Source organism: Triturus cristatus, chromosome 4_2, assembly GCF_964204655.1.
Source record: "Triturus cristatus chromosome 4_2, aTriCri1.1, whole genome shotgun sequence".
NCBI lineage: Eukaryota > Metazoa > Chordata > Amphibia > Caudata > Salamandridae > Triturus > Triturus cristatus.
In genome coordinates, this window is record NC_140586.1 from 932630206 (window position 1) to 932643312 (window position 13107).

The window sequence follows — 13107 nt, forward strand, 5'->3', positions numbered from 1 at the left end:
AAATGTACAGGTCAGAAAGCAAATATCTAAAGCCGATACATTAATTAAAAATGAAATGCATGTTGCATATGGCAGGGCCTAATAGAGAGAAGGCCAACTTAATTACAGGAGATATTAATCAAAAAGGGGGCGGGCGGGGGGGGAGAAACTGTACATTATTTTGCGATCCACAGAGCTACTGAGAAGTGAAAATTAGTCCAAATGTAGGCTGCTTACGCGCATTGTGTACCAACTAAAGGTTTGCTAGTACTGAAAAGATAAAGCGCTTGTCCAAGGGGACTGAAAAAACCTTTTTTGGTGAGATGTCACAATAAAACACGGAGTTCGGTTTTGGGTTTATGGGTTTGTTTGGAAAAGCAGATGACGGACAGCGGGTTCTCCGGGCCAGCTTCGACATCCTCCTGAGCCCCCATTGAATTTCGCCGCCCGACCCTAGGGTTGTGGGCTGAATGGCTGTGTAAGTAACTTACGGTGGGGGAACGGAGGGTTGCATCTCATTGATCGGGCGTGATACATAATGTTGGCCGATTATGTAACGATTTACGGATTCCTGCAATAAAAATATTTTAAACAAAAAAAAAAAAAAAAACACGGAGTTCGGAAGGAATCATAGTGGCGCTAACCAAGTGGCGTGGTGCAGACATCGCCGTGACAGAAGAGCAGTGAAAAGCGGCTCCCGCCCAAGTAATCCCAAATTAATATACATAGTGCGATAGGGGTGACAAAGTACCCGTGTTCATATACAAGAGCCCAGCAAAGTGGTCAAGATTGCATCCACCGAAACGAACGGGGAACAATGAGGGCAGGATTCCCTGGGATGACTCTTACCGTCAATTAATCAGGCTTATCTCTTCACGGTTCATCCGAACTCTTTCAATCTCAGGACAGAACTGCAGGGTTTTTTTCGTAAAATCCGTCTCAGATATTTCTTTAGGAACTCTGAAGATAATCCATCTAAATCTCTTACAGGATTAAGTGTTCCCTTGACTTTCGTCCCGCCCACTAATGCCATGAGCAATAGAATTCTGGCATATGAAAGTATGGTACTTAATGACGTTAATACTCTTCTATCAGCATATAAACATACCATACCCAATACCAGCAAACCTGAGAGAGCTGCTCTCCTCACTCTCAAAAATAACAAGGACATTGTGAAAGGGTAGGGATTGACATTGTTGGTCCCCTTGACCCTCCAACAGCATCTGGGCACAGATTTATCCTGGTGGTAGTGGATCATGCCACCAGGTACCCAGAGGCAATTCCCCTAAGGACCACCACAGCCTCTGTAGTGGCAAGAGCCCTCATTGGAGTTTTCTACAAAGAAGGTTATATTGGATAGAGGTACCAACTTCATGTCAGGATATCTAAAAGCAATGTGGAAGGAGTGTGTTGTAACTTATAAATTCACTACTCCCTATCACCCACAATGCAATGGGTTAGTTGAACGCTTCAACAAAACCCTAAAGGGAATGATTGAAGGCCTCCCAGAAAAGCTTAGGCGAAAATGGGACCTTTTACTTCCCTGCCTTCTGTTTGCATACAGAGAGGTTCCACTGAAGGGGGTTGGTTACAGCCCATTTGAACTTCTGTTTGGGCATCCTGTAAGAGGTCCATTATGTTTGGTGAAGGAGGGCTGGGAATTACCTCTCAAACCTCCCAAACAGGATGTGATGGACTACGTACTTGGTCTCCGCTGCAGGATGGCCAAATACATGAGGAAGGCAACCAGAAACCTGGAGGTCAGCCAAGAACTACAAAAAACTTGGCATGACCAAAAGGCTGTGCTGACTGTGTACCAGCCAGGACAGAAAGTGTGGGTGTTGGAGCCTGTGGCCCCAGCAGCTCTCCAAGACAAGTGGAGTGGGTCCCATACAATTGTTGAGCAAAAGGGAGAAGTCACCTACCTGGTGAATCTTGGAACTCCCAGGAGCCCCCTGACGGTGCTCCATGTCAACAGATTGAAACCATATGTTGGCAGGGCTGACATAGGCTTGCTCGTGTCAACTGATGAGGAACAGGAGGAGGAGAGGGACCCTGACTTGCTCTCACAGAACCCTGATGATGGGTCAGTAGATGGTGTTGCTTTGGCAAGCAGCCTCACTGACCACCAGCAAACTGAATGCAGACACGTTCTGCAACAGTACAGACATATGTTTAGCCTGACCCCTAGTCAGACTACCTGGTGCACCCATGAGGTGGACACTGGGGACAGTCTGCCTGTCAAGAGTAAAATCTACAGGCAACCTGACCATGTTAGGGACTGTATCAGGACTGAAGTCCAGAAAATGTTGGAGTTAGGTGTGATTGAGCCTTTAGATAGCCCTTGGGCTAGTCCAGTAGTCCTAGTACCCAAACCTCATACCCAGGGTGGTAAGAAAGAAATGAGGTGTTGTGTAGACTACAGAGGCCCCAATGCAGTCACCAGGACTGATGCCTATCACATACCAAGGGCAGATGAGCTGATTGATTCTTTGGCCTCAGCCAAGTATCTGAGTACATTTGACCTAACAGCTGGCTACTGGCAGATCAGTTTAGTTGATGATGCAAAAGCCAAAACAGCATTTTCGACCCCTAGTGGGCACTACCACTTTGTGGTGATGCCCTTTGGATTGAAAAATGCACCTGCCACTTTTCAGAGGTTGATGAACAAAGTTCTGGCAGGGATGGAAACTTATTGCTCAGCTTATCTAGATGATATTGCTGTCTTTAGTTCCTCCTGGCAGGATCACCTGGTCCACCTCAGAAATGTTTTGGAGGCCCTGCAAAAAGCAGGCCTCACTATCAAGGCCACTAAGTGCCAGATAGGGCAGAGTCAGGTTGTGTACCTGGGCCACTTTGTAGGTGGAGGCCAGGTTCAGCCTTTACAGAGTAAAATCCAATCCATCATGGAATGGGTTGCTCCAACCACCCAAACACAGGGCCTTCTTAGGCCTGACTGTGTATTATAGGAGGGTTGTTAAGGGATATGGATCTATAGTGACCCCCTTAAATGATCTTACCTCAAAGAAAATGCCAAAAAAGGTTCAGTGGACAGCTAGCTGTCAGAAGGCATTTGAAGACCTAAAGCAGGCCATGTGCACTGCCCCCATCTTACAGAGTCCAGACTACACCAAAAAGTTCATTGTCCAAACAGATGCTTCTGAGCTGGGTGTGGGAGCTGTACTGTCTCAACTGAATGATGAAGGTCAAGACCAGCCAGTAGCTTTTTAAGCAGAAGGCTGACCCCTAGAGAGAAACGTTGGTTAGCTATAGAGAGGGAGGCCTTTGCTGTGGTGTGGGCCCTGAAGAAGCTGAGGCCATACTTGTTTGGCACTCACTTCATAGTTCAGACTGACCACAAGCCCCTCCAATGGCTTAAACAGATGAAAGGTGAAAACCCAAAACTTTTAAGGTGGTCCATTTCCCTACAGGGGATGGACTATACAGTGGAACATAGACCTGGGACCCCAACATGCCAATGCAGATGGACTCTCAAGGTATTTCCACTTAGAACACGAAGACTCAACTGGTCAAGGTTAGTTTAGTGTCCTTGCGTTTGGGGGGGGGGGGTTGTGTAGGAGAGTAGGATCTGCACTTATGCTTCCCCCACTTTTTTATTGATGTTTACGCTGGTTTCTGGCTATAGTCTGGCTGGGTCTCTGCTAATCAGGGCCCCAGCCTCTCTGTTCTCTCTAAACAACTTGGAGTGCATATTAGATGCACTAGTGATTGGATACTTAGGTACCTTAGTGTATGGTACCTTAGGTACCAAGGGCATAGGTACTTCACAGGCCTACCAGGGGCTGAAGCATGTATTATGCCACCCCTGGGAAGCAGACTAAATCTGACACCGCAGGCCTGCTACTGCAGCCTGGGTGAGGTAGTGTTAGCACTCCTCACAGCGATATAGGTTCCCTATATCTCACCTTACACAGACAATAAACCTATCAGTCACCCCTAAGGCAGGCCCTATCAATCTTGAGGGCAGGGTGCTTGGTTTCCATGTGAGGGGGTGCCTCTGCCTGAGCAGGGCCCCTCTGCAGCTCTCAGAGCCCATTCTCTGTGGCTGTTTGTGGATGCGGTTAAACCATATACTCTTAAGTGCATTATTACCTAGCGGTAAATGCTAACTTTGGGATGGCTGCATCAAAACATGTCGTGTTTGGTGTCAAACGCTTTGGAATCATACCCCCACACCAGTAACTGGTGTGGGAGTATGATCCCACCCTTCTAGAGGGATAGACATGTACCCACTGTGGAGACACGGTAGAATCCTGAAGAGCCCTGGCATCACAAAATGGATGCCATCAGTCACAGACACTGGGCTGCCCTCCTGCTGCTGACCGAAACTCGCAGTGGAGGAGGCCCAACAATAGGCATCCTGTCACAGGGAGGTGTGGTCACCTCCCAGACAGGGTTTAGTGTATTGGGGCTGGGTGGGTGCACTCCTAGAGTGCTTTGAAGTCCTGCACTGGGGAAGCAGTAGGCTCCTCTGTGCATATGCCAGCTCTAACCGGTTCAGGGGCTACCTGCCTCTGCTCTGGCGCGAAACTGGACAAAGGGAAGTGGGTGTAGCCACCCACTCCCCTGACCCTCCCATAGGAGTGGTCATAGAGCTAGTCCCTCCCTTCCTTGTAGTATACGTTAGGGAACCCTTACCATTGCAAACTAGATATCCCTGGACGACGCTCTGAAGAAGAATCCTGGACCTTCGACGTTCCACTACCTCTGGAAGACTGAAGAGTCTCCCTTGGAGTCAAAGAGTGACTCCCCTGCTTGGCAGGCACCAAAACTTTGCATCACCGGTCGCAAACTTTCCCGCTCCCGCTGGAGTCCGAAGTCCCTGCAGCCCCGAAAGTGGATTTCCTGACTTCTCCAAGGCCATCGTGAGTCCCCAGCGAAGCTGTGGCAAGTGGACCCCACGAGTGACGAGGAACTGCAATACCTGAGTACCGGGCACTATTTTCGAGTGCAACCCCTTCACGACGTTCTACGAACTTGTGCATTGGACCATGTGTGGTCCAAGCCTCTAGCAGGATTTCCACCAAAGATCTGAGGCCTACCTTGTCCCGAGTGACCGTGGGCTCCTGTTGAGTGAATCCTCCCAAGGCATCTTCGCGATCCCTTGCCGGCTGGCTTGTGGGTCCCCAGAAGACTTTTCTACAGAACCAAAGGGATCCCCTGGTTGCTCCAGGCCTGCCCTGACTTACCCTCGCTGGGTGAGTCCCTCAGACCTTGCTGGTCTGCACCACTGACTTTTTACACTTTCCACGAGACTTGCTGTTGCCAAGGCTTGTTGGCTCCAAACTGGTCGCCGACACCTAAGTAAGCTGCAGACTTTGTGGGACACGCCGAATCCAGCTCCTGGTCATCATCGACGCCTCCTGGACCTCGTGGCTGAAGAGTCAAGACACCCGTGATCACCTGAAATCACCCGACGACTGTGGGCATCCACTTCCTTGCCCCGGGTCACTACCAAGTGACTTTGAACACTGTCCCCTCTGCTTTCAGGTCTTCCTTCTTCTGAATCCAGCCTTGGATTCCACCGGACACTTCTTCTGTCTTCACAAGCAGCATGTCTTCTTTGGCTCCCATTGAAAACGACGCCGCGACCCGACACCAAAAGACACCTATGCACCCGGCTTCCCTGGGTGAGGTAACTCCAGCACTACGGTGCTCCTGTGTGTGTTGGCTCTAGAACTACTTACCCTGTAAGTGACTTGCTTGTAGACTCTCCCGAAGTATCCTAAAACTTTAAAATTCCAACCGTGACTTGCTCCATTGAAGTCTATTGGGATCCGCGGCTGTGTTCTTACACTGCAGGCGTCTCCCGTGGGTCCTTTACTTACCTGCCTTGGGTGGATTAGTGAGGCCCCAGCGCTTCTGAAGGCCCTAGGCCTTCTCCCTTCTCAAGTCTACATTCTTAAACCTCTTTTTTAGTATATGGTCTGGCACGCCCCTAGGGCCCCAGCCATATTTGTGCTTAACTTGTTGCGAAACGTTAATTTGTGCATATGTTCCTGACTTCTAATCTCATAAAGAGATTAGTAGAGTGTGTTAGAAATAAATACATATATATTTTATATATATACCTGTGTGGTGTCCTTTCATTTAGTGATTCAAGAGATTATGAGGTAAAACAAGCTGCTTTACATTCCACTAAAGACTTAGCCTGAAGGCTGCTCTCCACAGCTACCACTAGGATAGCTTTCTTTAAAAGGTTGTCTTAAACCTATCTACCATAAGAGTCGAATTGTACTGGTGCAAGGTGTCCACTTTAACTAGTGACCAGCATATACCAGGCCAACTTCTTACAGTAGTCACCTAACCTTTCACCTATATTGTCCCTGCCATTGTACTACATAACGTTTTTTGGTATTGACCTTTTACCTAGTTAAGTGCTGCATAAATGTCGTGTGGGTTTCCCAGAAAACTAACCTAATTTATTATGCATGAGGATTCTCAGAACCACAGCAGGCTTACCATCTTCTGCATAATAACTATGTATAAGGGTCATCCTCTGCTGACATGACGCAGCAAGGTAGAACCCCTGACTGTACCTTTTTTGTATATAAGCACCACATCTTTGCTGGGTCAGGCAGAGGAGAAAGGCTTCTGTGCTGACACACTGAAGTGAGACACTGAGGTTCCTGCACGCAGACACTCCAGCACGCTGTGGTCTGATATCCCTTGCGGGGTGTCCAACTCAAGACCAGAGGTGTTATATGTTAGGCGGTGGTCTGTGGAGTGAGATATGGGGAAGACAAGCCAGCTACCTAACCTAATTGTGTGATCCAGGGCATTTAATTTCCTTTAATACTTTTGCTGTACTATTATGCTGTGCAGGGCACTCTGGCTACCTTCCTTCAATAATGTAACTTGACCTTTAAGCAAATGTTTGCCTCCATATCTTAACTTCTCTTTTATTCCAGCACTTAGTCAGAGTAAACAGCACCCTTTTTCTGTTCATGGGCCCAGATATGGCCAGCAGGAGGGCCGTATGTGCCCCCCCACCAGGCACCACTTTCACTATTGGGGTGGGCGTTGGCCCTTCACATATACTTGCCGTTATACCTCCTATAAAACTTGCCCCCTACTTTTTAATTAAGTAGCTGTTTGCGCAATGTATTGCAATCTTTTGTTCTTTAAAACAGCAAATGTCTCCTGTTGTAAATGACTCTGGGAGATGGGGGTGGGAGACCTGTGGATGCCATCAATCTGACCGTTACAAGGTAAATTGACAAGAGACTTACCATGAAGCAAGACATAAAACAGACACATACGACAAACAAACATCTTTTCTCCGACGTTCTTGCATCTGAAAATGAAAATATTAGGAAACAAACCGTTGCACCAAAACTTATTGAAGTGCATACACTCAAAAGAACACCCCTCTTCGTTAAGTATTTGCATTCCTTTCCATTCTCCGCTGTGAAGAATACATTTTTTTTAACCACTTTTTTTCATACCCACAGAAAACTGTTGTAGTGTGTGGTTTGGTCTTGGCGCAATGCCCAGAGTCCGTGCAATGCCCAGAGTCTGTGGCCAGCAAGGATCGTTATTTCCAACCAGTCCAAAAGAGTTTTCTTTAACCCTGCAATATATCATAATATCAAAGGCCTTGCTGGGCAGGACATTTCTCAGTAACTATTGTTTTTCACTCTTCGGAATTATCTGGGGTGCTAAGTGTCTCAGGAGAGGTCAGGTCTCCTCAAGCGGGGCTTTCCAGTGTATTTTTGTGCCTTCGAAGCTGGAAATCAGATGTGGCCAGCTCCAAGCGCATTAACTGAGAGACTATAGCTGCTGTATTTAACTCTAGTGGTCCTGGAATAATGGGTGTAGTTAGTGTGCATTCCATTCCACCTATTTGTCTCCCTTCCAGTCTCATTAGTTGTGTGTACCCTCTTCTTTGTTCTTCCTGTAGTTTCGGAAACTCTTTGGTAAAGGACATGAGATCGGCTCTGGACCATGAGACATGTACATATACCACTTTATTTTCCTTCTCCCCAGGTGGAGGGAACACATTTCACAGCGGCATTATCAATGTGGGTGTTGTGGGAACTTGGAAAGAAATCTGTGAACGTATATTTGGCTACATCCCAACTATAATCTAGAGAGGGGAGGTGCTGTTCCTGTATTCCGTCTTTTCTTAGGGCCATGGCTTGCAGCTCATACGCACCGTGGGCCTCAGGACCTTTGCCCATTAGTTCTGCACGTGCTAGCGAGAGCACTGTATCCTGGTATTATCGCGAGTTAGTGCGATAAAAAATTCAGCGATAAGCAGCGCCAGGCCTGCAAGTCCCATAAGTCAGGCGGGAAAACTCACTATAAAAGCGGCAACAAAACACAAACAACTGCGAAGCACCCTGGAGGCAGCCGGAGCAAGTACAGAGGACAACCAGAACTCCACAAGCCCCACGGAGGACCAGCCTGGGACCATCATTGGAGAGACGGTGGCAGGAGTTGGGGGACCGGACACTGCACAACATGACCTGAGCCAACAGAAACGACCAGGGACTGATGGGAAAAAATCACCTTCAGTGAACGACCAGTAAAGATGGGTTGTACCCCAAGGCTCCATCTTGAGTCCTACCCTTTTTAATCTTTATATGACCCCTCTAGCTGCAGTGATCAGATTATATGGCTTTGATGTCATATCCTACGCTGATGATACACAGATTCTGGTCACTTTAGGCCCTGATCCCAGCGAAACCAGGCAACGTTTTAAAGACTGTTTGATCCAAGTGGATAAATGGTTGATATCTAACCATCTCCAGTTAAATGGGACCAAGTCTGAAATTATGCTCTTCGGCAAAGTGACTGACCACTGGACACAGGACTGGTGGCCGTCTAGGCTTGGTTCGTGTCCTCCCCATAAAAACGTGGTCCGAAACTTAGGATTCTACATGGACAACTGTCTGTCCATGAGGGGCCATGTAAATCATGTTATCGGCACTTGCTTTGGTGTCATGCGGAGCCTTCGCAAGGTTTTTAAATGGCTCCCCTTTGAGGCCTGCAGACCCTTAATACAAGGTCTAATTATCAACAGAATGGACTATGGCAACGCTCTTTTGTTATCAATTAATTCGGATCTTTTAAATAGGCTCCAGATTCTTCAGAACACGGCCACCAGACTGGTCCTTGACCGCCCATACAGATCCCCGTCGGCATCCTGCTTAAGCACCCTTCACTGGCTCCCAGTAAGAAAACGAACCCTCTTTAAAACTTTGTTTAACTCATAAATATATGTATGGAAGCGGTCCAAAATATTGGTTGCCAAAGCTACGATGATATCAACCCTCAAGGGCACTGCGCTCTAGTGACTCTGCTCTGCTTACCCCCCTTAAAATTAATACTGCAAGGCAGGGGGGTCGTGCTTTTTCTTTTCTGGCCCCAGCATCTTGGAACAAAATGCCTTACCACCTCCGCAATATGTCAGACCACAGCTGTTTCCGCAAAAAGCTTAAGACCTGGCTTTTTGGAAACTAGACTTTGGTTCCGTTTTACTTTCAGAGCAGTCTGCAAGCTCCATGAGACTTGTAAGAGTGATTTTGTGCGTGATATAAGTACTCTTGACTTGACAAGAGTCACAACTCCGACCAAGAGCCCAATTTACCCAAGTCTGCAAAATGTCAGCACTGTATAAGCACAGAAGTGAAAGGCACACCACCTGAAAGGGATAAGGGCCAGCCAAATCCGAGCTGAAGGGGCAACTCACCCACAATGCAGCACACAAACATAAGATGCAGGCGGAAAGAATGTTTGCCACGGCTGCACACCAGCGAGATGTAGCTGTGATCTTCCATGCCCTGCAGATCCTCGTCATGGCATTGCCACCACAAGGCCTGGCGCGGATGAATGCTGGTGCTACTACTCCATCCACATCTCCGCCCCCTGAAGTGTCAGTGCCTCACAGTGCGGCAGACATTCCACCTCCGGCCCCTGATGTGTCACTGCCACACAGTGAAGCAGACAAAACACCACCACCCGCATGTGAGGCACCTGACTCATCAGAGGACGGAGATGATGATGAATCTGGCTTTGTGGTAAGAATGAAGTGGTAGCATTCATCTCCGCCATATAGCGGTTTCAGCCCTCTGCATCATGCCCTGGAATAACACCTTCCACCGTCCCCCGATACACTCAGTGACACTCAACTTGGACCTTGACATGGAATGCCATATTTTATTTGGTTACCAATGACACAGCAATCACACTGCAGACTGAATTCTTCTACTCCCGATAAACTTGTCAATCCCTAAAGGACTGTGGCTGGCCCTCCACGAGGCAACAATGTATAGTGGGGTTTGCATGGCCCTGTACTGGTCCAGCTTCAACACGCCACTGAATGTGTATAAAACATTCTAATTCACACAGATGTGTCATGGCTATGATCAATCAAGTATGAAAGTATGGATGAATGTAGGGACAGTAATTCCACAAAAAGGTACTCCCTGGGTAATGCTATCAATGCGCATGTATGGCCGTGACCCAAATAGGCAGTGAGACACACATTGTCATTCAAATCAACACTCATCCCAGTTGACTACAAGTGAAGGTGCGTAGACTTTATTAGCATATGCGTGTCAGTACGGGCAAGATAAGTGCCACAACACGTAGACCAATGCAGCAGTATGTCAGAATGAGGAACATTGCCAAGCGCCGCTGTCCACTCCGGGGGAGTGCCTAACCTATCACAGGTGTGTTTTAACCCGCGTTGGTGTCCGCTCATGTATTCGGAGTCCAGGCGAATACAGCCATGTCCACTGTTGTTGTGGGATATGTGACCAGATCTCCAAGATGCAACAAGATGTTGGGACATGTGCAATGGGTTCCAATCTGTTGTGGCTGCAAGTACGTAGTTACTCGTCCATGAAAGCGATTGCAGCTTTGTAGGCTATCATTTCCAACATGAGGTCATTGTCAACTTCATCAAAGAGGACGGCGAGTCGATCAATTAGCAGGTCCGGACAGATGTGCTGCGGCCACCCCCTTTCACCAACTAGCACTACAGCCCAATAGGGGAGCGGTTCAATGTGGTCACTGCACACGAGGATTTGAGCAATCTCCCAGGTCCAGCTGCCAGCATATATGCCAAGTATCAAGGCATCCCATCAACGGGTATCACGGTGACACTCCAGGTTGTGGGCCAACAGGGGGCGCACACACATGTCAAAATCCAGTTCAGCTACTGTCCTGTTGGATAGGCAGACATCCGTGGACCACTCGAATATGCATGCTCGACAATGTAACACAGGCTGAACGCAGGTGACGTTGGCAAGGTGGAAGCTTAGCCAGTAACTGATCCGTAGCACTGCTAATGGCAGTGCCCTCAGTAAATGCAGCATACGTGCACGGTACAGTTCCACGTGACAGGGGTTGTGCATGTGTCTGGGTTGTTCTGCTATTGCGTTAGTGGCTCTGGTTGGAGCGGAACTGTTCTGACCTGTGCCAGTTCTGTGGATGAAATGCCACAACTCGGATCAATGAGTTGTTTTAGTGTGCAATGGTTGTACGCCTAGGATGGTGTGGGAGTAAGTGTGAAGGCCATTCCATGCAAGATAACTTCGAGCAAGGACTTCTGTGTGTGGGGTGTGTATACGTTGGTCTTTCGTCGGGCTGTGCATAGTGTGGGAGTCGGCATCAGCTGCTTTAGTATCGGTCAGGGGGTGCCGGGCACATGTAATTCTGAGTTCGGAGGTGCAGATGTGCTTGTGCCTGATAGTTCAGACAAAGGAGCTTTCATTCCTAGTGTTAGTTTGTCATGTGATTGCATTCAGGAAATTTGATGTGGCTTGTTAGGGGGGGGTTGGATGTGTGCGACGTTGGGATTCATGTTTGACATGTCTTGTATGTGGCAAATGTGCAGCATTACTGTGTGTTACGTTGCCTCACAGCTGCTCCTCCCTCCCCCGAGCCTATTTACTTCTGTGCGCGGTTGTATCACTTGCACTCCTACGGCACACCATTGTCATGCCTGTCTGCGCATGTCCACAAGCCTGACAACGACACTGTGATGTTGGCCGTTGAAGGCGGCCGGCCACGTCAGTGTAGGCCTATCGTAAGGATAGGGCGGACACAGATGTAGAGTCCATGCTTGGCTGACTATCACCACTTTTGGGGCGCTAAAGTGCAGATAAATCGGCGATAAGTCCTTGAAAATATGCCCCAGAGAGTGTAGTGCTAGTGGCACTCTTGTGGTCTGACACCCTGTGATGACCTTTGACTACCATTAGTTTAACTGACTTTAGTGTGTTATTTTATCCTAGCCTGCATGTACGACGTCCTGCATATGCCTTGCTTCTCTTAAAAGTTTCTTTCTTGTAATCGTGCAGTCTTTCAGTGGGAGCTGTCACGGAGTAGGGCAGCCTTGCCAAGAACAGAACGTGTGGGATGTGTATTTGAAAGCATGAGAGAGAGAGAGAGAGAGAGGTGTGGAGTGTACTTTTTGGTCTCGAAGTGCAGTGTTGTGAGCAGTGGTGCACAAATGTGCATTGTGTTGTACATTGATAAGTATTATGAAGTTCTTACTTTTGGCTTTGACATGGCCTCATCTCATCCTGAATTCTGACTCTGCTTAGCTTGAGCTTTATCTGCACGCACAGCAACGCTTGCAAATTGTTTGGGTTAATCACGTTAAATGATTGTTTTTGTGAGAGATTGTTTAATGTACCCTGGAAGGCTTTTGTGAGCTTCGTCAAGATAAAGATGGAACATGCGAGATTGGAGAGGGAACGTGGGAACTTCTTCCTGCCATTAGAATGCTTGCTTGGAAGCTGGCCAGTTCTGGTAAGATTCCTTTGGCTCAGGGGGCAAGGTTTCTCTCGAACCTTCTAGTGTATTTTGAAATTATAAAGCTGAGGGTTGTTGACTTAGAAACCGGGATTTTGGAATCCGAATGGGGACGGATGCGTATACTTCGGTGGGCTAAGATGCAGTGTTTGCACCAGGTGAAGTGTTAAGTTTTGATGATTGCCATTGTGATGTTTGGCCAGTGGCTTTTATCGTTTGAGGTGCTTGAACTTTGATTATTGCCATTGTGATGTTTGGTAAGTGGCTTTGATCATTTGCGGTGTTTTCTTTGTGATGTGTGAGTGAGTTGAGGTGCACATCCAAAGTAATCATTAG